Source organism: Panthera leo, chromosome C1 (assembly GCF_018350215.1).
Source record: "Panthera leo isolate Ple1 chromosome C1, P.leo_Ple1_pat1.1, whole genome shotgun sequence".
Classification (NCBI taxonomy): Eukaryota; Metazoa; Chordata; class Mammalia; order Carnivora; family Felidae; genus Panthera; species Panthera leo.
Genome location: NC_056686.1, coordinates 116,034,649 through 116,061,777, shown reverse-complemented (window position 1 = coordinate 116,061,777; position 27,129 = coordinate 116,034,649). Strand labels below are relative to the sequence as shown.

The following is a 27,129-nucleotide window of genomic DNA, read 5'->3' as shown; positions in this document are numbered from 1 at the left end:
TCTTCCTTCTTCTGCCTTAAACCCTCTCCCTGTGCCTACAGTGGTCTGGCTATGGGCCTCATGGCTTCAGCTTAAAATTCACCTCCTCAACAAGTCCTTCAAAGACCACTCACAGGAAGCCCCTCATCACGGCATCCCATTCCCTTCCTTCAAATCACTTGTGACAAGTCATAATTCTACTGCATGTTTCACTATTTGCTGGCCGTTTTCCCCAGGACTGTCAGTCTGGCACAGGAGGGGATCTCATTTGTTGTGTTCACCTGAAGCCTGTAACCATATCACACACAAGGCACTTGAGAAGTGTCTGTTGAATGATTCAAGTTTGAGCTGAAAATCAAAAGTCACTGGCGATCATTAACTGAGTTCATTATCTTCTTGAGGAGTGGGAGGAATGGGGTGGGTAAGAAGAATGTGAAAAACATTCCAGGTGAAAGGATTGTGCGAATACGTATGAACAAAGCACAAACACGAGAGACTGGCTCACCAGAGGAAAGGCAGCGATTTGGAAAGGCCAGGGCACTGGCTCCCAGCCGGTAAACACTGACCCCACCCCCGAGATGAGAGCGGACGGTTATTACAAGAATGTCGGAGAATTCTTCCATACACACACCAAACACTGTCCAGATGTCCTCATGTCCACATTTTTCAAACTCACATACACACTGAATTGTTCAATGTGATGGTAATGTAAAAAGCAATTCTAAATTCTTTCTTTTAGTTTGATAATTTTTCTCAATTAACAGATACTAGAAATTCCACTTCTGTAGAGCTCTGTGATTTGGACACTAGCCTCAAAAACTCTGGAAACAATCAGTCAGGCATACAGCAGGAAGACTAGACACAGTGCCCAAGAAGTCTATTTCCAGCCCTAAAAGTCAACAGGCCTTCAGGGAGCTCTTTACAAGTTATCTATGAACAGCAGAATCAGACTTAGGGTAGGCATATAATTTACCTGGAAAAGATCATTAAAATCTGGAATTATACAAGTGATCACAAGATTGTAAGAATCTGTGGTAAGGAGGAAAAAAAATCAGAGTTAATCAATCTCTCTCTCTCTGAGAGAGAGTGAATATACACACACACACACACACACATATATATACAGTCTATATATATATATAGTGTCTATATATACAGCCTATACATATATAGATGAACAATAATTAAATATAGTGAAGTCAAGAAAAAAAACAGTTATATAATGCAAATCCCCAAAAATGAATAAAAGGAGGTTCACCATATTATATTAAAAGGCCAGACCATATGAATAGGGGGGAAAAAATCATTAACATTGGTTAATTTCTGGTGATCAGATTATAGATTTTTCGTTGCAATTTTCTATATTCCAGAAATATTTTTTTCTTAGTGTTTATTTTTAACAGAGAGAGCGCAAGCAGGGGAAAGACAGAGAGAGACAGAGGATCCAAAGCGGGCTCTGCACTGACAGCTGTGAGCCTGAGGCATGGCTTGAACTTCTGAACCGCGAGATCATGACCTGAGCTGAAGCTGGATGCTTAACAGACTGAGCCAACCAGGCACCCCTCGAAGTATTTTCTATAATGAATATATGCTACTTTCGTAATTACAAACAGGTAAGTACTATTCAAAAATCAGGCACTACCATTTCATAATGGAGGAAAGTCTCCCTTCCAGTATCATGGAATATAATGTGTAACTGTCAGTGAAGCGTAGAACAACAAAGTCTCAAATTGATAAGAAGATGGAAGTATGCACCAATTACTTCCACAAAACACGTGGCAAAAAACCACACGCTGGTGAAGAAAAATAAGTGCAAAGAAAAGAAAAAAACACACACACAAACCCAGCACCGCCACATTACTGTGCGCAGACTGTGAGAAAAGGACAGCATGTACTGCACCGGCACCGAATAAGTGATTCATAGCAGTCAATACCTGCCTTCACTAGCATTTTAATGTTTTCTCTCTGTTTTCTCTAACTGTGAACTGTAAAAATAGGAGATAGCTCTGTTTCTGCTTCTCCTGCAGCAGGTTTAAAATAGGAGGAATGGCTTCTATTTTTATTCTGCTCCTCAAACTTCCTCAAAAATGAAACAAGACAGATAAGCAAGCACTGAGAACCACTGAAATTCAGTGATTATCACATGAGGGTTGTTATAATATTCTCTTTACTTTTGTAGGTGTTGAAAATTGTACATCATTTTTTTAAGGTACTATAAAGCTTCAGTCCACTTGGTGGAAAAACTATGAATTACCTGTAATTAAACTGTCCATTAACTAAACAAATTAGAATGTGAAACTGTATTAAAGTACACACATATATAGTACAGTATAGCCTAAATGTGGGGAAAACTACAGAGTATATAAAAAAACAGAGTATATAAAATATTAATGTGTGACCTCTGAGTAATAGGCTTATGAGAGCTTCTGTCCTACTTCTTAAAAATTTCTTTTTGGGGCACCTGGGTGGCCCACTTGGTTGGCAGTCCAACTCTGGCTCAGGTCATGATCTCACAGCTCATGCGTTGGACTCCCACCTCGGACTCTGTTCTGACAGCCCAGAGCCCGGAGCCTGGCTTCGGATTCTGTGTCTCCCTCTCTCTCTGCCCCTCCCCAGCTCCTGCTCTGTCTCTGTCTCAAAAATAAACATTTTTTTTTTTTAATTCTACTTTTTGTATTTGTGAAACAGAAAATATTGGGGTGGCTGGGTGGCTCGGTTGCTTGAATATCTCTTGATTTCAGCTCAGGTCACGACCCCGGGGTCATGGGATAGAGCCCCGCATCAAGCTCTGAGCTGGGCAGGAAGCCTGCTTAAGATTCTCTCTTTCTCCCTCTGCCCTTCTCCCCTGTTCGCACTCTCTCTCTCCTGCTAAAATAAAAACATGAAAGAAAAAAGAAAAAGAAGAGATAAAGATTTTATAAGTCTCTGAAGAGAAAAAGAGAACAGCACCCAATTTTATTCATTCAAGAACTGTAAGACTAAAACTAACCTCTCACTCTTTATTCACTGCTGACTTTTTTCCTCTCTCAACGCAAATTACTTAATGTATACACAAGACCGGCTCTCAGCATTAGCATACCACACTGTTACCTTACCAAGGCAGTGACCCCAGATAGGAGAGGATAATAATACAGATCACAGCTTTCCACAGAAGGATCTTACATGAAGACAAGACACCTGAGTAAAGGACCAGCTTATTGGGGTGAGGAGCCTTATGAAAGACAGAGTGTGACTGGTAACGTTGGCTCATCTAGAAAGAGGGGATCTAAATTTCCACTCAACCTAGCAACACTTGACTTCTATAATATTTTTCAGAGAGTTTCATTTATAGTTTCACTCACAGTCCTGGTCAAATAGTATTTCTTTTCTCATGTGTTTACTACGCTAACACAAAATAGATCACTGAAGCTAAGCTGCTTACATGACTTTTTAGTAACCGCTTTCCTGAGATCTAATTCACTTACCATTAAGTTCACCCTTTTATACTGGGTGTAATTCAGCAGTTTTTATTATATTCACAAGGCTGTGCAACCATCACCACTATTTAAGTCAAGAACATTTTTATTATCTCAAAATAAAACCTTATGTCCTTTAGCAGTCCCTCCCCAAACCCCTTTCCCTAAACCCATGAAAACCAATAATCTACTTTCTGACTGAATGGATTTGCCTATGCTGGACATTTCACATAAGTAGAGTCATAAAATACATGCCTTTTTGTCTGGCTTTCACTCAACATACTATTTTCAAGGCTTATCCATGTTGTACCATGTATAACCCTCCTTTTTATGGCTGAATAATATTCCATTGTACAGATATATCACATTTTGTTTATAAGCTCACCTGTTGATGGACATTTGGATCATTTCTACTTTTTGGCTATTATAAATCTGCTACTATGAACATTTCTGAACAAGTTTTGCTCAGATATGTTTTTAATTTACTAGAATATAGGATATGGTACTGTTTTAACTCTTTGAAGACCTGTCAAACTATTTTCCAAAAATACACCATTTTACATTCCCACAAGCAACATATTTATTTTGAGAGACAGCATGAGTAGGGGAGGGGCTGAGAGAGAGGGAGAGAAAATCCCAAGCAGGCTCCTTGCTGTCAGTGCAGAGCCCCACTGCAGGGCTCAAACTCACAAACCATGAGATCATGACCGGATCCAAAATCAGGACTTGGATGCTTAACCAACTGAGGCCCCCAGGTGCCCCACCACAAGCAGTATATGAGGGTTCCAATCTCCCTACATCTTCAGCAACACTTACTGTCTATTTCAGCCATCCTAGGGGGTGCAGAATGGCATTTCACTGTGGTTTAGACTTGCATTTCCCTGAAGACTAAGGATACTGAGCTTCTGTTCATGGGCGTGGCCACTTGGACATCTTCTTTGGAGAAATGTTTAATCAAATCTTTTGTTTATCTTTTAATTGGGTTATTTGTTTTTTTACTGCTGACTCTTAAGAGTTTTTATATGTCACGGATAAAGGTCCTTTATCATATATATGATTTCTGAGTATTTTCTCTCATTCTGTGGAGTGTGCTTTCATTTTCTTGATGGGTGTCATTTGAAACATAAAGATCTCAATTTCGATGAAGTCCACTTTATGTTTTTGTCTTTTGTGGCTTATATCATACCGAAGAAATCATTGTCTATTTTACCACAATAAAAAAAGAAAAAAAAACTACTGCCTAATGCAAGGTCATAAAGATTTACATCTACATTTCAGATCTTACATTTAGGTCTAGGAATAATTCTGAATTCATTTATACATACAAGTGAGGAAAGGGTCCAAATTCATTCTTTTGCATGTGGATATCCACTTGTCCAAGCACCATTTGTTGAAAAGACCATTCTTTCCCCCACTGAATTGTCTTAACACCTTCATTGAAAATCAACTGACTATAAATGTAAGGTTTTATTTCTGGACTTACATTCTATTCCACTGATGTATATGTTTATTCTTATTATCAGTACCAAGCTGTTATGATTACTATAGCTTTGTAGTAAGTTATGAAAGTCTTCCAACTTTGTTCTTTTTCAAGATTATTTTGGCTATTCTGGGTCCCTGGTACTTCCGTATGAGTTTTAACATCAGCCTGTCAATTGCTACAGAACAGGCAGCTAGGATTTTAAGTGAGGGTACCAAATCTGTAGAAAATTTGGGGAATATTGCCATCTTTAACATTATTAGGTAATCTGATCCATGAACATAAAATATTTTTCCATTTATTTCATTTTTTAATGTATGTTTATTTTGAGAGAGAGAGAGAGAGAGAGAGAGAGAGAGAGAGCATGCGCACACACACTAGCAAGGGAGGAGCGGAGAGGGAGAAAGAGAATCCCAAGCAGGCTCTGCACTGCCAGTGCAGAGCCCAACGCGGGGCTCAAACTCACAAACCGTGAGATCATGACCTGAGCCGAAACCAAGAGTCGGACTCTTAACGGACTGAGCCACCCAAGCACCCCTTTCCATTTATATAGATCTTTATTTTCTTTCCATTTATTTAGATCTTTAATTTCTTTCAATGGTGCTTTATAGTTTTCAGAGTATAAGTTTTACACTTTTTGTTAACTTTATTCTAAGGTTTTTTTTATTCTTTTTGTAGCTATTGTGAATGGGATTGTTTCTTAGTTTCGTTTTTGGACTCTTTATTGCAAGTATACAGGAATACAACTGATTTTTGTTTATTGATCTTATATCCTGCAACCTGGCTGAACTCCCTTATTAGTTCTAATAGTTCTACAGCAGAATCCTTAGGATGTTCTACACACAAGATCATGTCATCTGCAAATACAGTTTTACTTCTTTTCCAATCGGATGCATTTTATTTCTTTTTCTTGCCTAACTGCCCTGGTTAGAACCTCCAGTACAATGTTGACTAGAAGGGGCATAAAAGAACATCCTTTTCTTGTTCCTGATCTTGAGAACACACTCAATCTTTTAGTACTATGACATTAGCTATGGGTATATGGCCTTTATCACATTAAGGAAGTTCTCTTCTATTCCTAGTTTGTTGAGGGTTTTTAATCACAAAAAGGTGCTGGATTTTGTCAAATGCTTTTCCTTCAGCTATTGAGACGATGATGTGGTTTTTATCCTTTATTCTATTAATAAGGAGTATTATATTCATTTTCAGATATTAGACCAACCTTGTATTTCTGATATAAATCCTACTCGGTCATAGTATATAATCCTTCTGATACGGTGCTGGATTCAGTTTGCTAGTATTTTATTGATTTTTGACATCTATATTCGTAAAAGAGACTGGTCTGTAATTTTCTTGTGATGTCTTTGTATGCCTTTGGTTAACAGAGTAATAACATGCTCAAAACATTTCATGGTCCTCTTTATTCTGAAAAAGTCTGTGAAGAATTTGCATTTGGTAGCTATGGTAGAATCAATGAATGTGAAGTCATCTGAGCCGGGCTCTTTTTTGTGGGATGTTTTTTGACTGTTAACCTGTTACTTGCTATTGGTTTATCCATATTGTCTGTTTTTTCTTCAGCCAATCACAGTAGAGTCTTTTCAGGAATGCATAATTCCATCCACGTTAATTTATTTATTTTGAGAGAGAGAAAGAGAGAGAGAGAACTCGAGCAGGGGAGGGGCAGAGAGAGGGAGAGAGAGAAAGAATCCCAAGCAGGCTCCACACTGTGAGTGTGGAGCCCAATGCAGAGCTCCAACCCACAAACAGTGAGATCATGACCTGAGCCGAAATCCAAAGACTAATCTAGTCTTTTCTTTTTTTCCTTCTGCCTACTTCTGGTTAAGTATGTTCTCTCACTAGACTCTTAAGATGGAAGTTTTGGTTACTGATTAAAGATCCTTCTTTGTTAATAAAAGCATTTAAAGCTATAAATTTCCCTCTGAGCATTGCTTTCACTGCATTCCCTAGGTTATGGTACATTGTTATATTTTTGGCATGGAGTATGTACAGTAGGTGCTCAGTATTATTGTGGAACAATGAATGAGTGACAGTTTTTTTTTTTTTAATTTGTGGTAAGACATACATAAGATTTAGTATTTTTACCACTTTTAAGTGTAGAGTACAGAGGTATTAAGTGCATTCACACTGTTGTGCAACCACGGCCACTACAGTATGGTGTGTTTTTGTTTTCAATCATCTCAGGATATTTTCTAATTTTCTTTGTAATTTCCTCTTTCACTTACTGATGACTTAGGAGGGTGTTAATTTCAACAAATTTGTGAATTTGCCGGTTCCTCTCTCTATTATTGATCTCTAACTTCATTCTATTATGGTCAGAGAGAGAAAATACTTTGTGTGATTTCATCCTTTTAAATTTGAGTCTTGTTTTATGGCATAACATACGATCTATCCTAGAGAATGTTTCACATGCACTTGAGAACAGTGTTACTATTAGGTACAGTATTCTATATATGTCTGTACCTTAATGATTTAAGAGTCTGTCTGCACCTAGACCAACCAGGTTTAAGAAAAAAAATTCTCCATGATCTAAACCTTAGATTTTTCATGGTATCCCCTACTTTTTAATCTGGCTACATATCCTGTATTTACATATTTAAAAACATCAGGTCTCCTTTTAAAAATAAAAATCTCAGCTCTAGAACCATATTAAGAGTTAGTTTCTGGGGCGCCTGGGTGGCTCAGTCGGTTAAACGTCCGACTTCAGCTCAGGTCACGATCTCGCGGTCCGTGAGTTCGAGCCCCGCGTCGGGCTCTGGGCTGATGGCTCAGAGCCTGGAGCCTGCTTCCAGTTCTGTGTCTCCCTCTCTCTCTGCCCCTCCCCCGTTCATGCTCTGTCTCTCTCTGTCCCAAAAATAAATAAACGTTAAAAAAAAAAATTAAAAAAAAAAAAAAAAAAAAAAAAGGGTTAGTTTCTAAGAGCAAAACCTATGAAAATGGTAAGCCAAAAAGATATTTGCATGAGAGATTTTTTAAAGAGGCTTCTTAACATGAAATCCCCAGACTTAGGTGAATAAGAAGAGGGGCAAGCATTCGATATGTCATTTGATAGCATGACAGCTGACAGGGCCATCCCAAATTTCTCAAGGGAGCTGGGTTACACCCAGTTGAAAAAAGAAAACCCTATTAAGTACTGGGTATTCAGTGTGAAGACAGAAGTACTGGGTATTCAGGGTGTAAGAAGGCTTGGGATACAGAAGCAGGGAGAGGTTTTCCTCTTACTGCATAAAGTCAAGCTCTAAAGAAGTAACACAGCAGTAGTTTAAAATTTGGCTTTCATTTCAGCAATTTAGAAAAAGCAAGACCACTTCACATTTGAAACAGCACTTTCCAAGTGATTGTACAAATGCTACTTTCTTTATCCACCCACAAAACCTCTGTAAGTAACTGTTACTCTCACACTATTTTACAGAAGAGGAATCAGATTCAGAAGCAAAGTGACTCCCAGGGTCACCCAGCAAGTATGAAACAGAATCAGGATTAGAACCTTGGCTTCTAACTCCAAATCCAGGGCTATTTCCACCAAGTCACAGCTCCTGCTTCTCACTGTAAACCCACAGGTCACTGGGTGCTTTAGACATGTACGTATATATACAATTTAGGAAGAAGATCCACAAAGGAAGGATATATCCACCATGCTTATTGTTACCAAACTAAGAGCACAAGAGCCTAAATCAAGAGAACCAACTAGAAACTGGCACAGCACCACGCACTAAGCAAGTGCTCCATCAAGAACAAACAAAGAGGAAGAACCATATGCATTCCCACAAGTAACCCTAGGAGAGTAATCAGCAATCTTTAGTTCAGAGGGTTTAGTATTTCCCACAGATGCTGATGGCAAGCCAAAGGCATGATCAAAAAAGGAAAAAGAGAAAAAAAGGGTAGTGCATAACCAGGGGGAAACTAGGTAAAGGATAAACAGAAACTCTGTACTATTCTTTCAACCTCTTGTGAATCTGTAAGCATTTGAAAATGTAAAGAAACAAGTGAAAAGCTACACACAATGTGGACAGGCTCGTGGTGCTCAGTTCCTAAATTCACTAAATACATACTATGCCAGCCAATCTGCCAGGCTCTGCCTTCAACAAGTTACAGATTCACCAGGGAAAGAAATAAAAGTGAGCACTCTATTCTAACACAGTACATCAAGGTGCTTTCCTGGAAGGCTATCTACTTTTCTGACGACTCCCTAGTAAACAGGGGAAAAAAGAAAGACTGCAACAATGAAACAAATATAAGGGCAAACCTCTGTCTTCAGGGCTGGCATGAAAACACATGCTTTGCTCATTACTCTCACCCTCCAAATCATTTCCCTTGCTTCCATTCCTGGCTCCAGCAAGATTCATACTGAAGACACAGAATCTGATCGACTAGGAAATCTCACATAGTCACAGAGCCTTCAATGATAAGGAGTCTTGTGCTTGCTGAAGATAGAGAACTGAACAGAGGGCTTTAGAGATTCATTTATTCATTGACAAATCAGATGGTATTAGGTTTAACTTCACATCTTTTCAATGCAGTAAAGTGAAGTGGCAAAGAAAGACAATGTGGAACATCAATCAAGCAATGACAAAGACTACTGCAAAGGCTCATATACAGCTTCCTACCCACCCCACTGAAACCATAGTTCAAGCATACAGACTTTTAAATCTGTACTTTCCACAAAGCTTACACATAAAACTAGGGAAAATTCTCTATATTTCTCAGGTCAATTAGAACATTGCTATTACTAAAATGATATTTTTACATTCATATTTTACAGATTCAGGGAAAAAATCCACAAGAAAAACATAAAAAGAGATCTGTGCATTAACCATGTTAGTATATACTGAATCATACCTACAGTTTCCAATCCGAGTTGTTACTGCCTCTGTATTTTTCCAACGTGACTTATTCCTACCCATCACTAACATGGTTTTCTCTAAAATATCAGAAGATCTAATCTTCCATTTAAACAAAAAGATCACTTGAGAATGTAACTGTATATAATCACACAAACACACTTTAATATGCTGATGAGAATGAAATCCATAACTATCCAGGACAATTTGGAAAGGTTATCTATCCAAACAGATGTTTTGATCCCACAAGTACAAATCCAAGAATTCACATAAGGAAATAATTTGTCAAGTCCACTGAAATGTGCATACAAAGTTGTTCCTTGTGACTGTTCATGCAAAACTTATGTTTATTTTTTAAGATTTTATTTTTAAGTAATCTCTGTAGCCAACATGGGGCCAAACTCACAACCTCAGGATCAAGAGTCACATGCTCCACCAACTGAGCCAGCCAGGAACCCCCAAGAAAATCTTTTTAAATGAAAATAACCTTAAATGTACAAGAACAAGGAATTAGGAAAGAAATTACCATATATCCAAACAATAGCGTACCATACAGTCACTCTATAGTAAAAATATGTTCTTCGTGGCCTAGGAAAATATCTATGGTCAATTTAGTGAAAAAAGCAAGCTAGAGGGGCACCTAGCTGGCGCAGTGAGTAGAGCACGTGACCCTTGATCTCAGAGTCATGAGTTTAAGCCCCATGTTGGGTGTGGAGCTTACTTTAAGAAAAAAAATTTTTTAAGCTTATTTATTTATTTTGAGAGAAAAAAGAGAGCACAAGTGGCAGAGAGGCAGAAAGCAGCAAAGAGAGAAAATCCCCAACAGGCTCTGCACTGTCAGCATAGAGCCTGATGTGGAGCTCGATCCCAGGAACTGTGAGATGCTGACTTGTGCCGAAGTCAGATGTTTAACTGACTGAGCCACCCAGACGCCCCCCAAAAAATTTTTTTCAAGCAAGCTAGAAAATAGCATGTTTATGACATCACGTTTGTTTACAAAATACAAAATAGTCACATTCTGCATGCACAGAGAAAGTATGCAGGGAAACAGCATACCAAGATGTTAACACTCTTTTCTAAAATTAAAATATACTATTTACATAATTTAAAAAGTACATGTTAAAACTAAGAGTGAAACTAAATAATAATAATATAATAATAATAATAGTGGTATTAGTTGCAGAACAATGCTGTAACCCATTCATACATATAAAGGCTTATATATGCACAGAATATATAGAAGACCATCTAAGAAACCAGAAACAGTGGTTGCCTCTGGGAATAGGTTGTGGAAGAATGTGGAGAAAAGGTGGAGGAAGTCTTACATTTCACGCTCTAGCTGTGCACACATTTTGAACTTTTTGACCATGTACATATTATCTAGTCAAAGGAAATATGAATTAAAAAAAAAATAAAAAGAATGACAATATTCTTTCTAGTTGAACCACAGTTTATACAATAAATACCAAAAAGCTGTTTATAAAGTCAAATTTAATTACCATCATGAAACCACAGGCATCACCAGTTATTACAAGAACTGAGAACTACAGGGACTCCTGGCTGGCTTAGTTGGGAGAGCATGCAACTCTTGATCTCAAGGTCAGGAGTTCAAGCCCTACATGGACCTTACTTAAAAAAAAAACAAAAAAAAAACCGGAGGGGTGCCTGGGATGGCTCAGCTCAGCTGGTTAAGCATCTGACTCATTTTGGCTCAGGTCATGATCTCACGGTTCGGTTCATGGGATTGAGCCTTGTGCTGACAGCGGGGAGCCTGCTTGGGATTCTCTCTCCCCCACTTTCCCTCTCGCTTAAAAAAAAGAAAAATTGAAAACTATAAAAAGAGGCAGTTACTCAGCAAATTGCCCACCCATTTCCGGCACTCCTCTCTAGAAGGAGCCTTGGTAACGTGTATAAGGAAACAAAGCTAATTTCTGAACCTCATCCAGCCATGTAATACGTGCAAAGTCAAAAACAGAAAAACAGACAATGAGAATTAGTGTTGGATTGCTTTTTTATCACTGAACTATAGCCACGTTTTAACTGAACAATACATATGACAAAACAGCGTCATATGCTTTTACAAAATTATATTTTTAAGTGTATTAACTACAGGAACTCTCATACTGCAGGCTAGGTTTTTTTTAAACCTCTAAGACGGATAATTTAGCAATATCTCTCAAAATTTTAAAGGTACATAACTTTCAACCCCAAATCTCAACGTATGGGAATTTAGTCATACAAGTGCAAAATAAATTACAGGATTAATCTTTCTAGCATTATTTATAAAAGCAAAAGACTAGAAAAAACTAAATGTTCCTCAATAGATGGCTAAATAAATTATGGCATCCTATTCAGCCATACTCTTCATTTTAAAAAAATGGGGAACACTTTACATGTACTCACACAGAATGATTTCCAAGATACATAAAGTTAAAAAAAAAAAAAAAGGCAAAATACACGGTGGTCTGTAGCAGGATACCATCTGTACAAAATAGGAGGAGAGGAAGGTGTGTCTATACATATGCATTTTTTTTCACATATATATTTAGTACCACTGTTGCTTCCAGGGAAGGGGACTGGGTGGGTGGCAAACAAGAGAAGAGGAAAACTTGATTTTTAAACCATGTGTATATAGTACCTGCTCAAAAAATAAATACTTTATAATTTAAAAAAACTAATGCATTTAACTAGCAGTTCTATTTCTCCTTTCTAGGGAATTTAAACAAGATGAAAAGGACCTTCATACAAAGCCACAACAGATTTAAACTCGCTCATAATAAAAAGGGACACTGGGGCGCCTGGCTGGTTCAGTCACTAGAATGTGCAACTTCTGATCTCAGGGTTGTAAGTTTGGGCCCCACGTTGGGTGTAGAGATTACTTAAAAATAAAATTTTTACGAGTAAAAGAGGGGCACAGACTATCCCCTAGGCATTTTTAAAAAAAATTTTACAGCCAATAATGCATGCAATAAGCTTGTGGCTACAATAAAAATAACATATTTTTAATAATGCCATCACTCTCCAGAAGCAATCTCAATAGCAACCAATTTCCCAAAAGCACAATGTCTAACCCCCGCCCCCCAAAATTCCAAAATTGTATCGCTGATCTGTTGATGATTCAAGTAAAGATCTGAAAATAATCCTGATTTTATGGAGACTTAGGGCTCTCGAAAGATGCTAGTTTTAAACAGTCTTCTCTCAGCAAGGGTGCTTTCTTGGCCATTGTCTGTGGCCACTTCACAAAGTTAGACCATGGCATTAACATGGCCAAGAGTCCGGGTCTTCGCCCCAAGGTCACAAGCTAGGTCCCCAGCCAACAGAGCTCTCATAAATAGAAGGCAACAAGCAGGCCCCAGAGTACCCAACCAGGCATGCGGACCTGGTTCAGGGCCTTACATAACTTTGGGTTAAAACAGGGTAAGGACACACCTCTTCTCCTGCCCCCAGATTACGAGCCCTTCCCTCTTCAGTCCTCCCACAGTAGTGCCCTTAACTCAGGAATCCTGTCTCCTTACTTGTCTGACTTCCCTCTTAGGGGTGGAGCTCTTTGGGAACAGGGCTAAGAGCCTTTCTTTCAGGAGCGTCTAGGTGGCTTAGTCGGTTAAGTGACAAATTTTGGTTCAGGTCATGATCTCACGGTTTGTGGGTTCAAGCGCTGCATCAGGCTCTTTGCTGACAGCTCAGAGCCTGGAGCCTGCTTCAGATTCTGTCTCTGTCTGTCTGTCTGTCTGTCTCTCTCTCTCTCTCTGCCCCTCCCCCTTTTATACGCCTGCGTTCACATGCTCTCTCTTTTTCAAAATTAAACATTAAAAAAATTATTTTAAAAAGAGCCTCTCTCTCAGTCCTGTGGCACAACAGTTAACGTGTGTTGAGCAAAAATTCTGATCAAAGCACATAGTTTGTGCATTCTTTACTAATTACCCAGGATACACCCTAGAATAACTCTCTTAATTAAATGGGAGCAGTTCTCATGAAGGCTCTGTGCTTTCAGGTCCATTTCTCATGAACATCTACTTATATACCCTTTCTGGATCCCCTCCATTCACCTTACCCCACCCCAAAAGAGGTCTACCAATCAAGTGACTGTAAGATGTTCTTTATCTTCCCCAGCTGTCATCCTTTTGTGATTCTGTAAAATCATTACTACATAATTAGGCTAAATACCGTTACTTTGTCCAAACAAATGTTCCTTTGGCAATTTCAGACACTTCCTCCAAGTTCTAAAAACCATGAGAGAATGGAAAGTTTTTCCCACCATGTTCACTTTTAAGAATGCAGTCACAGTGGTGCTGGGGGGTCTCAGTCAGTTGAGTGACCAACTTCTTGGTTTTGGCTCAGGTCATGATCTCGCGGTTCGTGGGTTCGAGCCCCAGGTCGGGCTCTATGCTGTCAATGCAGAGCCTGCTTAGGATTCTTTCTCCCTCTCTCTGCCCTTCCCCTGCTTGCAATCTCTCTCTCTCTCAAAATAAACAAATAGACAGAAATCTTTTTTTAAATAATAAAAAAATAAAACCCCAGTCACAGGTCATAGGAAATCTACTTGGCATGCCAACAGGTAAACACAACCGGCATCTGGCTAAAATACCACACCCATTAGCCCAAATCAGTGCACAGAGGGCACCCGGGCACTGAGAACATTTGTTTTTAAAGAGCCACCCCTCTCAGCATGGGATCCCAAGTCTGAAGGGTGATCTATTAAATAACAAAAACACTCCTTGAATCAAATTTTGTGTATAAGGATACAGCTATATACTACCTCTGGCCTTATTTACGAAGAAGTTGGGTCCATCCTTGTGCACACAGATGCATGGCTACAGATTCAGATTCTTACCAGGCCAATTTTGCCAGGGGCAGTTAAGGAAAACAGTCTGCATTATCTTCTTCCTACTCTCCCTGCAATAAACCGTTATTCCAACTAAGGGAGTTCAAGCTCTTCGTGAATCATTTCACTGGTTGACAATTACCTGAAAGCAAGTCAAATACTGGATTTGCTCTGACCTCTCATGTTGTTATGTTGCTTGAAATAGAAAATAAAAGAACAAAATAATTCCTTTTCTGTTTTCACTATTAATAATAAGGAACTGATAAAATAAACAGTGGAAGCCAGTATCTGATACGATGAAAGTGTTTATATAACAAGATACTAAGAGTCAAAACCTAGTAGGAAACAAAACACCGAAGGCCAGCCTTCAAACTGAACCTTCCCTTAGCTGACATCTGGATGGTAGGTTACAAAATGGACTCTTACAGGAGGTCTGATCACTTAGCACAAGTAATATTAGACCCTAAGGAACACTAAAGAGTGTGATGGAAGGAAATCTGATAATACAAACCCAGAAAGATCAGATAATTCTGCACTAGTTAATTTTGGGGATTTCTAGGCAAAAGAGCTTTTTAATGAGATTTAATATTTTTGTTAGAAAAATAATACACGCTACTGCAAAACTCCAAATAATTTTTTTAATTTTTTAAATTAAACATTTGTCAAAAATGCAAATCAAGGGGCACTCGGCTTTGGCTCAGTTGGTTGAGTGTCTGACTCTGGCTCAGGTGACCACCTCACAGTTCATGACTTCAAGTCCCACACCAGGCTCACTGCTGTCAGCTCAGAGCCTGCTTCAGATCCTCTGTCCCCCTCTCTCTCTGACACTCCCCGACTCGTGCTCTCTCTCTCTCAAAAATGAATACACATTTTTTAAAAACTGTAAATCAAAATGGCTCAATCTAAATAAATCAGCTAACACTATAAAACTAGATATATAAAAATCACCCCTAAAAGGAGTAAAATTCCGGATACAAAATTTACCATAATCTTAAATAATGAGTTAAAAATTTTCCAGTCATCCATGAAATGAACTCTGTATTATGCAACCTAACTGAGGTTTATCAAAATATCTTATGTCACATACAAAAAAAACTCCCAAGGAAGTTTCAAGGCTTAGATGCTATATCAATCCTCACATGTGAAAAAATTGCTTAAAAGGACCTGAATTAAAAACCTTGAAGAACCTTATAATATACTGATTACTGATCTTTCAAGAATTATCCACAATTGGGGGTCTGGGTGGCTTAGTCAGTTAAGCATCCAACTTCAGCTCAGGTCACCAACTCACAGTTTGTGAGTTCAAATCCCGCATCAGGCTCTGTGCTGGTGATGGAGAGCCTGCTTGGGATTCCCTCTCTCTCTCTGCTCCTCCCCTACACTTGCATGATCGTTGTCTCTCAAAATAAATAAACTTTAAAATTAAAAAAAAAAAAAGAATTTTCCACAATTACCTAACTGTATCCACAAAGATCTATATTCAGCTTCACAATTCAGCCAATAAAAGGTAAGGACATCACTTGCATCATTTGCCCAAAACTGGACACTAGAGTAATGGGGGCAGGGGGGACAAGAGAGAGGCTGACATGGGTAAACAAAAAAATATATAATATACACCCTACCCTGAAGGTCCTCACAATCTATTTTGAAACACAAACCACAAGCAACTATACAAGGGCATCTGGGTGACTCGGTTAAGTGTCCTAACTCTTGATTTCAGCTCAGGTCATGACCCCACACTTTCATGAGTTCAAGCCCCACATCAGGCTCTGCACTGGAAGCACAAAACCTGCTTGGGATTCTTTTTCTCTCTCTCTCTCTCTCTCTCCCCCCCCCCCCCTCTTTCTCTGACCCTCCCCAATTTGTGCTGTCTCTATCTCAAAATAAAAAAATAAACTTTGAAAAAAGAAAGTAACTATACAAAATTAGGGGCGCCTGGGTGGTCTAGTCAGTTTAAGTGTCCAACTTTGGCTCAGGTCATGATCTCAGGGTTCATGAATTCGAGCCCTATGTTGGGCTCTGTGCTGACAGGTCAGAGCCCGGACCCTGTTCTGTGTCTCCCTCTCTCCCTGCCCTTCCCCCCTCACACTGTGTCTCTCTCAAAAATAAATAAACATTAAAAAAAAATTTTGAAGTAACTATACAAAATTAAAAGGAACAAAGGGAACTCACATTTATTAAGTGTCTCTCATATGTCAAACAGCAAAGCTGTAACTCACACAAAATATACATGCATCCTGTTTCAAAGGAAGAAAACAGGGTAGGGGTATGGAGTAAGAATGAAGGAGGGTAGGCAGTGAAATCAAATACCTAAAGCAAAATATAAATGCCAGTGAATGACACAGAAAATAAGTAATTAAAACATTTACATCAGTCTTCAACAAATGTTACTCGGACAACTGGATATCCACATGCAAAACAACGAAGTTGGATCCCTACCTCACACCATATAAAAATAATAATAATAACTTTAAATGTATTAACAGCCTGAATGTAAGAGCTAAAACTATAAAATTGTAAAAACATAGGAGTAAATCTTCACAACCTCAGATGATAATGGATTCTTAGCTATGACACCAAAAGCATAAGAGCAAAAGAAACAGATTAGTTGGGTTCCATCAAAATTCAAAACTTTTGTGCATCAAAGAACATTATCAAGAAACATAGGGGCACCTGGGTGGCTCATTCAGTTAAGCGTCCAACTTCAGCTCAGGTCATGATTTCATGGTTCGTGGGTTTGAGCCCCACATCGGGCTCTGGGCTGACAATGTGGAGCCTGCTTGGGATTCTCTCTCTTCCACTCTCTCAAATCAATAAACGTAAAAAAAAAAAAAAAAAAAAAAAGATATGGAGAAACTGAAACCCTTGTACATTGCCATTAGGGGTATAAATATACAGTCACTGTGGGAGAGTTCAACAATTCCTCAAAAAGCCAAACGTAGAATTACCACACAACCTAGTATTCTAGTCCTAGGTATATCCCCAAAAGAACTGAGAACAGAGACTCAAACAGAAATTTGTAAGACAAATTTGTAAGACAGCATTATTGACAACGGTCAAAAAGTAGAAACAACTCAAGTTCTATCAACAGATGAGTGGATAAACAAATGTTACTATATACATACAATGGAATATTATTCACCAATTAGAAAGGAATAACATGAATGAACCTTGGAAACATTATGCTAAGTGAATAAGTCATAGGACAGATATTATGATTCCACTTACATGAATTATCTAGACTAGGCATGCCTAGAGTTATCTAGAATTATCTAGACTTGCCTAGTCTACTTAGACTGAAAGTAGATTCTAAATTATCAGAGACTGAGGAAGAGGGAGGAACAGGGATTTATGGCTCAATGGTTATAGGGTTTCTGTTTGGGGTGATGGAAAAGATTTGGAAGGTGACTCTGATGATGGTTGTACAATAGTGTGAATGTAACTAATGCCACTGAATTATAATCTTAAAAATGGTTAAAATGGCATATTTTATGCTATATATATTTTAACCACAATAAAAAATAAATTAAAAAGGTTTATATCATGTCTTTAGTGACCTGGATTGTCCAAGGGTAGATTTCAAATCGGGGAATCAAATCTAAAAGAGACTGTATATCACCTGATCTAACCCTCATGGAAATGCCAGTGCCAACCTGCATCTCTACGTCCTTCCTGACTAGTGAAGAGGCAACTCCAGATGCCACCAGACGCCGGGAGCAGACTTTCTCCCAAGACATCCCCACCGACCTTTCATGAATGAGGAATAGCCTGTGTGCAAAAAACAGAAATAAATGGAAAGGAAGCTGAAGAATCCGAGAACCGACTCTACCACTTTCCAGCTGCATGACTGTGGACAAATTATTCAACTTTTCGAGTAAGTTCCCCCGCTTCCTCTCATTATAAAATGAAGACAGCATCTGTCTTTAAATACTGCTGTAAGTGGGGCGCCTGGGTGGCGCAGTCGGTTAAGCGTCCGACTTCAGCCAGGTCACGATCTCGCGGTCCGTGAGTTCGAGCCCCGCGTCAGGCTCTGGGCTGATGGCTCGGAGCCTGGAGCCTGTTTCCGATTCTGTGTCTCCCTCTCTCTCTGCCCCTCCCCCGTTCATGCTCTGTCTCTCTTGGTCCCAAAAATAAATAAAAAACGTTGAAAAAAAAATTTTTTTTAAATAAAAAAATAAATACTGCTGTAAGAAAGGGTGCCTGGGCGGCTCAGTTGGTTAAGTATCTGACTCCAGCTTAGGTCAGAATCTCACGGTTTGTGAGTCTGAGCACCTCATCAGGCTCTCCACTGTCAGTGCAGAGCCTGCTTCAGATACTCTGTCCGCCCCACCCCCCACCTGTTCTCTCTCTCTCTCTCAAAACAAATAAATAAACATAAAAAATATTTTTTTTTAATAAATGCTGCTTTAAAAACTGGCAAAAGCATACCTACAAGAAGTTGGGTGTTCAATCCATGGTGGCCATTGCCATTGGGATGCTAGGTCTACCTACCATCCTCGGGCCAACCAAAGCCATGTCCTCATGGCTTGGGTCTGGAAAGCTCTAGGACTTACCAGAACTGAAACAAAACACAGCCACCAGCACCACAAGGAGGCTTCAGAGAAGGAGCTGTTTTTATGCAGTTCAACTACTCTTAGAAAGACTGGCTTATTGTTCCTAGAATGAACCCAGCTACTCTACGTTAGGAAGGACACTGCTACACAATTCATTCTCTCTATACAGCAGGCCTCTGTTAACATGTCTGAGCAACCCTTCATAACAGAGTCTGCCTCTACCCACAGGAAAGACACACTGCGGAGAAACCGAGCAAAAAATTAGCTGGAAGGTAGTCCCGAGGCAGCTCTCAAACTCTGGTGGCTTCAGAATCACTTGGGAAATCTGTGTAAAAAGCAGCTAACTCGCCCCCACCACCAGACATTCTGATTACTAAATATTTCAGGCAGGGGCCTTGAGCATGCGCGCGCGCACACACACACACACACACACACACACACACAATGCTTAAAGGTAGGCCACAAAAATGGAATAAGAGTACATTCTGATGTTGACAAATAGACTATTCTGTCCCACAAAGCAAAGGCTGCATTTTCCTCCACATCGATCTGGAAATGCAATAGCTGTAGCCACACAGGACAGGAGTGAAAACTAAGCAAGTAAGACAGAGCACCTGCAGGTAATGTCCAATACAAATTGCATACAGTTGGTTCATATAAAAGCCCATCATTATTCCTTGCTCTTTTTTAAAATAAATGAAAAATAAAAATAATGTACGATTCCACGTCTCTCACTGTAACAACAACAAAAAAAAACATTTAAAATATATTGCCAGAAGTTGGTAAAATTTCTGTGAAAGTGATACATTCTTAGGGTGCTGGGAAAATTATTAACTGGTACAACTTTGTGGTCAGCAATCAGGCAGTATGTATCAAAAGTCACCCAATAATCTCACTTCTTTGAATTTATCCTAAGGAAACAACACCAAAGAAGCAAACTATGTGCAAAAACACAGTCACCATTACAGTATATGTAATTTAAAGAAAGGGGGTGAGCATGGCTGGCTCAGTTAGAAGAGCACGCAACTCTTGATCTCAGGGCCATGAGTTCAAGCCCCAAGCTGGGTGTAGAGATTACTCAAATAAATAAATAAACTCTAAAATATATATATATATACATATGTATACATATATATACATAGATATATATTTTATATATATATATATTTTATATATATTTTTTATATTTTTATATATATTTTATATATTTTATATATATATTATATATTTATATATATATTTTATATATATATGTATATATATGTATACATATGTATACACATGTATATATATACACACACACATACACCTACTTGTCAAGAATCCCAGTTTACCAAAATTCGCCATATCAACTCATATATGACAAAGCTATTAAAAATTTAAATGATGCATAATATGTCATTACACAGAAAGTATTCACAAAACATGCAAAACCTAACATTACTTACTGAAAAGTACAAACATACAGACAGGGTGATACATTAAGCAATGATACCTTGTGTTAGGATGGTTTGATGTGGCTTTTCCCCTCTGGTCCCTCAAGTTTCTGTGCTATCGCTATATTATTATAATAAGACTATAAATAAATTTAACTGATTCCGCTTGGAAAGTTAATAGGGTAACACTTACAGAGACAGGTGCAAAGTGGATTCGGCTATCCTGAAGAAACATAAACTCACCCAAATGTGCCAGAGTAAAAGACAGCTACAAGGCCAGTTCTGGGTGTTTTTCACAAAACAATCAACCTTCCCAGATACATGTTAACTATTAAACCTTGAATTTACATTTTTTTAAAAGCAAGTATAAACACACTAAAACTCAGGAGGGAACCTGGTTTGGCAGCTTATTGACATGGCAAAAAGATCAGAGGATTTCATGAACCATAACTTCAGTAAGTCAACAAAATTATGTAGCTAAGAGGCAGCTGACAAGAAAAGAACACTTAAGTTTGGAAACAGAAGGTCCTGCTCTCATCCCAGCTCTATCTCGGACTGGGATTTAACCTGCAGGTCTTAGTTTCTCATTTGTAAATTGAGAAGATAGCAACATTATCTTCCCCGTCTACCTAACAGGATTCTGAAGGGAGCAAAGAAGATTATGAATGCAAAAGTGATTTAAAAATCGAGGGGTTTTTCCCTTAAATCTGGCTATTATTTATTATTATGAAGACACTCACATACACGTAGCTACCAAAACAGGCAACACTGTTTAGAAGGATACATTTCACACTGATAAGTGAATACGCCTCCTAGGGGGCCTGAGGTCTGGGGCCAAGCCTTTCCCTTATCTGCATTGTTTGTATCTGTCAGGAGCATCTACTCATCTATTACTTGGGGGATTTTTCTAATTTGTAAGAGCAAACGCAATCACCGACAAAATTAACATAAAGCGCAAGGTTTTCATTAGGGTTTTGTTTTAAAGACTCACCAGGGGACTGTTAGAACTGTGTCTACCCAGGCCTCGTAGGCTTAACTGACCAAAAATCTCTGGGTAGATGGGGAATAAATAAGGTCAGACCATTTGTATTTTAACAAGCTCCTCAAATGACTCTGGTGACTTGATTAGTGCTATGTATGCTACCTTGTCATTAATATTATCAACTCCTACCACAAATACATAGTGGGAATACCATGTATATAGCCACTTACTATATGCCAATCACTATTCTCAGCACTTGACATATCTCATTTAATCCTTACAACCCTGTAAGTAGATATTACTTTTTTTTTTAATTTTTTTTTTAACGTTTATTTATTTTTGGGACAGAGAGAGACAGAGCATGAACAGGGGAGGGGCAGAGAGAGAGGGAGACACAGAATCGGAAGCAGGCTCCAGGCTCTGAGCTGTCAGCACAGAGCCCGACGCGGGGCTCGAACTCACGGACCGCGAGATCGTGACCTGAGCTGAAGTCGGACGCTTAACCGACTGAGCCACCCAGGCGCCCCAGTAGATATTACTTTTAACACTGCCTTCCCTTCCCCTCACATTTGTTTTATAGGTGAATTCATTAAAACATGAAGAGATGATTTAACAGGCCCACGGCCCAAAGTCATAGGGCTAGCAAGTGGCACAGTCAGAATGTACAACAAAGTCTGAACCCTTGATACAGCTCCTAACCTAAGACAACAGCTGTATGCTCTGGTCAGGTCACAGCAAGTTGTTTCATTTCAGACACTGCATTTAAAGGACACTAATGGGGGTGCCCGGGTGGCTCAGTCAGTTAGGCGATGGACTCTTGATTTCAGCTCAGGTCATGATCTGGAGGTTTGTGAGATGGAACCCCGCCCTGGGCTCTGCGCTGACAGGGCAGAAATGCTTGGGATTCTCTCTCTTTCTCTTTCCTTCTCTGTCTTGTCCCTCCCCGCTCACTTCTCACACTCACACTCTCTCTCAAAATAAATAAATAAACTTTAGAAAGAAAGAAAGAACACTAACAAAACAGAATTGCCTAAAGAAAGATGGGGAAATCTGATTAAACCATGAGGGGACGGGGCACCTGGCTGGCTCAGTCTGTAGAGCATGAGACTCTTGATCTAGGGCTTGTGAGTTCCAGACCCATACTGGGTGTAGAAATACTTTAAAAAAATAAAACCTTGAAAGAAAAAAAAAAATAAAAACAACACAGGAGGGGACAAAGGATCTAGGGCAGGGTTATTTATTTACTTACTTACAGCCTAAGTGGCATCAATGTGTAACATTTTGTCTGTCTTCCTTATTAGACTGTGAGCGTTTGAAATGTGGGGACCACGCAGTCTTTTCAACTGTACCCCATGGTACCGAGCTAAAGAAAGGGTTTAATAAATTAATTCACCAATAAATCTAGAGAAGGCTTGATGACTGTCCTAGGAAATGAAAAGCTATTACGTGTATTACATGGAGAAGAAACAGACTTAATACATGTTGCTTCAGGGTTATGCCCAAGAAAAACAGGCAACAGGGAAGGGGCAGATTCTGGAACGGTCTCAACTAGCTTTCTAGCAACCAAGACCTGTCCAGGAACAGAAAAGCAGATTTGCAGGGTAAGACTGAGGACCAGAATACAGTAGACAAAAGGTAGGAGAATGGTCAATGGAGCCTCTAAGAACTCTGCCCAAACTCAAATTCTACTATTCTAAGTTATCTTTCATATTTCATACATTAACCATGACTAGCTACACAAGTGCCTAGTTACACAAGTCCTGGTAGTTAAGTACAGAGGATACCACAGTGTTCTACAAACTTCCAGGGCCCTCAAGGATCTAGAGGAGACTAAAAGCAGAGGCGTGAATCTTCCAAAGAAGAAGGTAGTGGATAAAACAGGAATCAGCAAGGAGTGAGGAGATTTCCAGGCAGGAAACAAGAGGGAAGTCAACACAGGCATTATGAAAGAAAGGCCGTCATCTGAGCCACAACTTTAGGGACCCATGGGGGGAGGTGGATTGGGGCTGCCACAACAATCTGGGGAAGAAAAGCATTCAGTATGGCAGTAATGGTCTGAGCACAGAGTAGGCAGGAAAGCCCTGGGGCAATGAAGACCTACCAGAAATAGTAAACTCCGGAGCTTAAAAAGAAAAGGCCTTTAGAGGTCATTTAGTCAAACACACACACATTTTATGGATGTTGCCCTGATCGCACTGGGTTAAGAAAAATTCATTTACAGGGTGCCTGGGTGGCTCAGTTGGTTGAGCATCCGACTTCGACTCAGGTCATGATCTCACAGCTTGTGGGATCCAGCCCCACATCGGGCTCTGTGCTGACAGCCCACAGCCTGAAGCCTGCTTTGGATTCTTTGTCTCTCTCTCTCTCTCTCTCTCTCTCTGCCCCTTCCCTGCTCATGCTCTGTCTCACTTTGCCTCTCAAAAATAATAAATAAACATTACAAAAAAAAAAAAGGTTCATTTACTTTCTTCTATTACATTTTACAAACCAAAAACTCTATCATCAATGACTTGTTCTTTGCTTAGTTTTGTGTTGGGTTTTTTGTTGTTTTTTTTTTAAGACTAATAGATCCTTCTCTTATTTTTTAGGAAATCTTTTAGATGATTCTGTTTTTCTTGCAGTTGTTAAAACTTCCAGTTTTAATAACTCAGCTCTAATATTTACAATCCCTTAAATGGTCATAATATTTGCTAATAGTACTAAATTAAAAGTATACCCTAAGAACTATGATTTTATAGAGGATTGTTAAGAAGAAACAGAGTCTCAAAGATAAATTTAAGTCTCAGATCCAAGAAACTATCTCTCACTCAACTTATAAATTGTGAGACTGAGCCACTCAAGAAAATAGAGTTAACAGACTACTGAAGCAAAAAAATCTAAATCCAAACCAATGAACGAAACCTAACACATATGAACAATAAACTTAACGTTCTTCTGGCCAATCATTTCTCAACATCCCTGTCAAACTATTTTAAGGATCTGAAATCTTGCTCTATAAAAAGTAAGTTCCCATCATCCGAACTACACTTAAGAGATTCTATCACAGTGGTTACTGAAGCATAAACACCAAGCTTCAGATTTTTGCTTCCCATTAGCACAAAAAATGCTTGCCTCTTTTACATAAGATTGAGTCTGTGGCCAAAATCCTGACTTACAGGGAGATCCAGGTTTTCAGTTCCAACACTAATTTAAGGTGTAAGGTTAGCAAAGGCCTTTTCTCTATTTACCACTTAGATTGTAACATGGAGATACAATATTTGACACCTCCACCACCAACTGCCACTTCAAAGGATTTCTGACTTTGGTTACTTTAGTCGAGAAGATATAAAGCTAGGGTTGAAAGCTCTTCGGTAAAAATTAAAACTTAAAATTCAGAAACAGTGCTGCACGTTAGCTGATAAACTATAAATTACAGAAACAGATTTTTTTAAAAAAAGTGCAATTGCATGATTTTACAAAAATGAGTAAGTCAGCGGCTCACAAAAATTTAAATCTTTCTTAGCAAATGGAGAAGATACACAATATTCAGTAACTCTGGGACATTGTGGTTTTGTTTTTATCTATAAGGTCTCTGCATCAATGTTACTATTCTCCCAACTCCCTTTGAGTAAAAGGAGCCCACTGTCCAGGATCCCTCTTACCAAGAGTTCAGTAAATGTCACAAATAATAATAGAAATAAAAGCAACAATCTCTAAAGCTAGAATTTATACCGGACTGTGGCACCAGAATAGGGGACAAGGCACATGGCAGCCTGCAACTATTTCTCCCTTCTGACTCTTCTGCATCACTGCCTCCCAAAGGAATAGAGAATCCGAATCTCTCACTGCCACATCTACAAATTAAAGTATCACGATTAAAGAGCTCGCAGGTTCTACGAACGGTCACTATTTAATCATCGAACCCCGCAACAGAGAAATTCATCCAGATGCAACAAAACATGCTTCAAGGATCTACCTAGTTTTTTTTTTTTAATCTTAGAAATAAACACAACTATTTTAATAACATTATGTAATAAGTTAGACCCTGGAAAACCCCATATTCATCTGAGCGGCTCGAAAAATGGAAAGCAAAATTCGATTAGCTCCATTGTACCCAACCAGGCTAACGTGCACTCCTCTTCGTCAGAGCGGCTCTGCCAATACCAAAGAACAACAAAGGCAAGTTGAGGAGGCTGCACAAGGCTTAACTCAGCACTTGTCCGCTTTCCCAGCTTCGGAAAGAAGCTCTCTGCGGGCCTCAGGGACCAAGGGACCCTCTGCATCCCGCCCGGTCCCCGGCTCGGCTCGGCGCCGCTCGCTCAGCTTTTGTCTAGCCCGGCTGGGAGCCCCGGCCGCCCGCCTCCCCGGCACCCCTTCCCTCTGGATCTTTCTCCACACCCATCACTCGCCGATGACTAGTTGTTATGGGTTTCTCTCCCTCGCCCCCTCCCCTCGCAATCCCGGGCTCTTTTCAAACGCGACTGGCTGTTCGCTGGCTTCTCCCACCGGGCCGGTAAGACTCGGGTCAGGAAGGGGGCCCGGGGTGGGGTCTGGGAGAGGAAAAGAGAGAGGGGCACACAAAGCCAGGCTGACCCCACAGTCGCCCCCTCCTCCCTCTGCAAAGCAGCCTGGGATCAGCGACCTACCGGTGGGATAAACAACCCACCCTCCCATCCCGCTCCCCGCCCGGCTCCCACCTAAGGGCCGCCCCCTCCCCCCAAAGTGCACCCAAGAGCCGATGACAGCGCTGGACATCGCCCTCACCCAGACCCGGCGTCTGCTACCGCAAGGCGAAGGGGCAAGGGCCTCGGAGGGCTGGATCTAAATCTCCTCTCCCCAACCGGGTACTTACAGCCGTATTATTCGCTACTGTTGCCGCTGCGGACCAGACAGCCGCCGCCTTCTCCTCCACCCCAATGAGGTTAAGCGCTTGGTGCGGGGATTAAAAAAAAAAAAAAAAAAAATAGAAGCCGAGAGCGCCTGCGCAGTGCAGTCTCCCTTTTACCGCCACCGACCCGGCTGGACCATAGAGAATGTAAACCGAGACCAGAGAGGCGGCTGCTCTCTATGGTAACGCCCCGCGCAGGCGCCAGCCGGCCTGTACTGGGCTTCTGGAGCTGCAAGTCCCAGGAGCTTTTGCCTCCTCCGAGAACGTCAGTTGACCCCGATAGGGACCCGTAGAATAAAGGTTCTTTAAGGGAAGGACGGCGAAGGTGCTGCGAAATTGCGGCGAAACTCAGGCTAGGCCAGGAGGGTCGGATGCAGTGGCCACGGCGACAAGGCACCACAAAGCAGGGAGTGTAGTGAATAGAGCTGAGGGGGGAGTCGCGAAAGCCTGGATAAAAGTCATCTGGCCGGGACTTCCTGCGGTCGGGGTCTAATACCTGAAGGAAACGAGCTTTCACTTCTGGGTTACGCGCGTCCCGCCCGACCGTCGGGCGACTCAGATGAAGGAAATTGGGCCCTGTGACTTTCCGTACCCGGGCTTGCGTTGGTTCCCCCTTCCCTTTTCGACAGGGCGCGGACACTTGAGCCGGAAGCACAACTTTTTAACGGTTCTCTGGCGTTCTTGAAGCGAAATCGG

At 40.1% G+C, this 27,129-nt stretch overlaps 1 protein-coding gene across 13 annotated transcripts in view; it reads right to left on the bottom strand.

Annotated features, from left to right (window-relative positions):
* CLASP1 (cytoplasmic linker associated protein 1) overlaps nucleotides 1-26,709 on the bottom strand; it is a 271,441-nt gene extending 244,732 nt beyond the window's left edge. For all 13 annotated transcript variants that reach the window (XM_042954165.1, XM_042954159.1, XM_042954160.1 and 10 more), the window contains exon 1: nucleotides 26,398-26,709. The gene's annotated coding sequence lies outside the window, so the exon portion shown is untranslated. The remainder of the gene's footprint in view (nucleotides 1-26,397) is intronic.
* Between the last annotated feature and the right edge of the window lie 420 nt (nucleotides 26,710-27,129).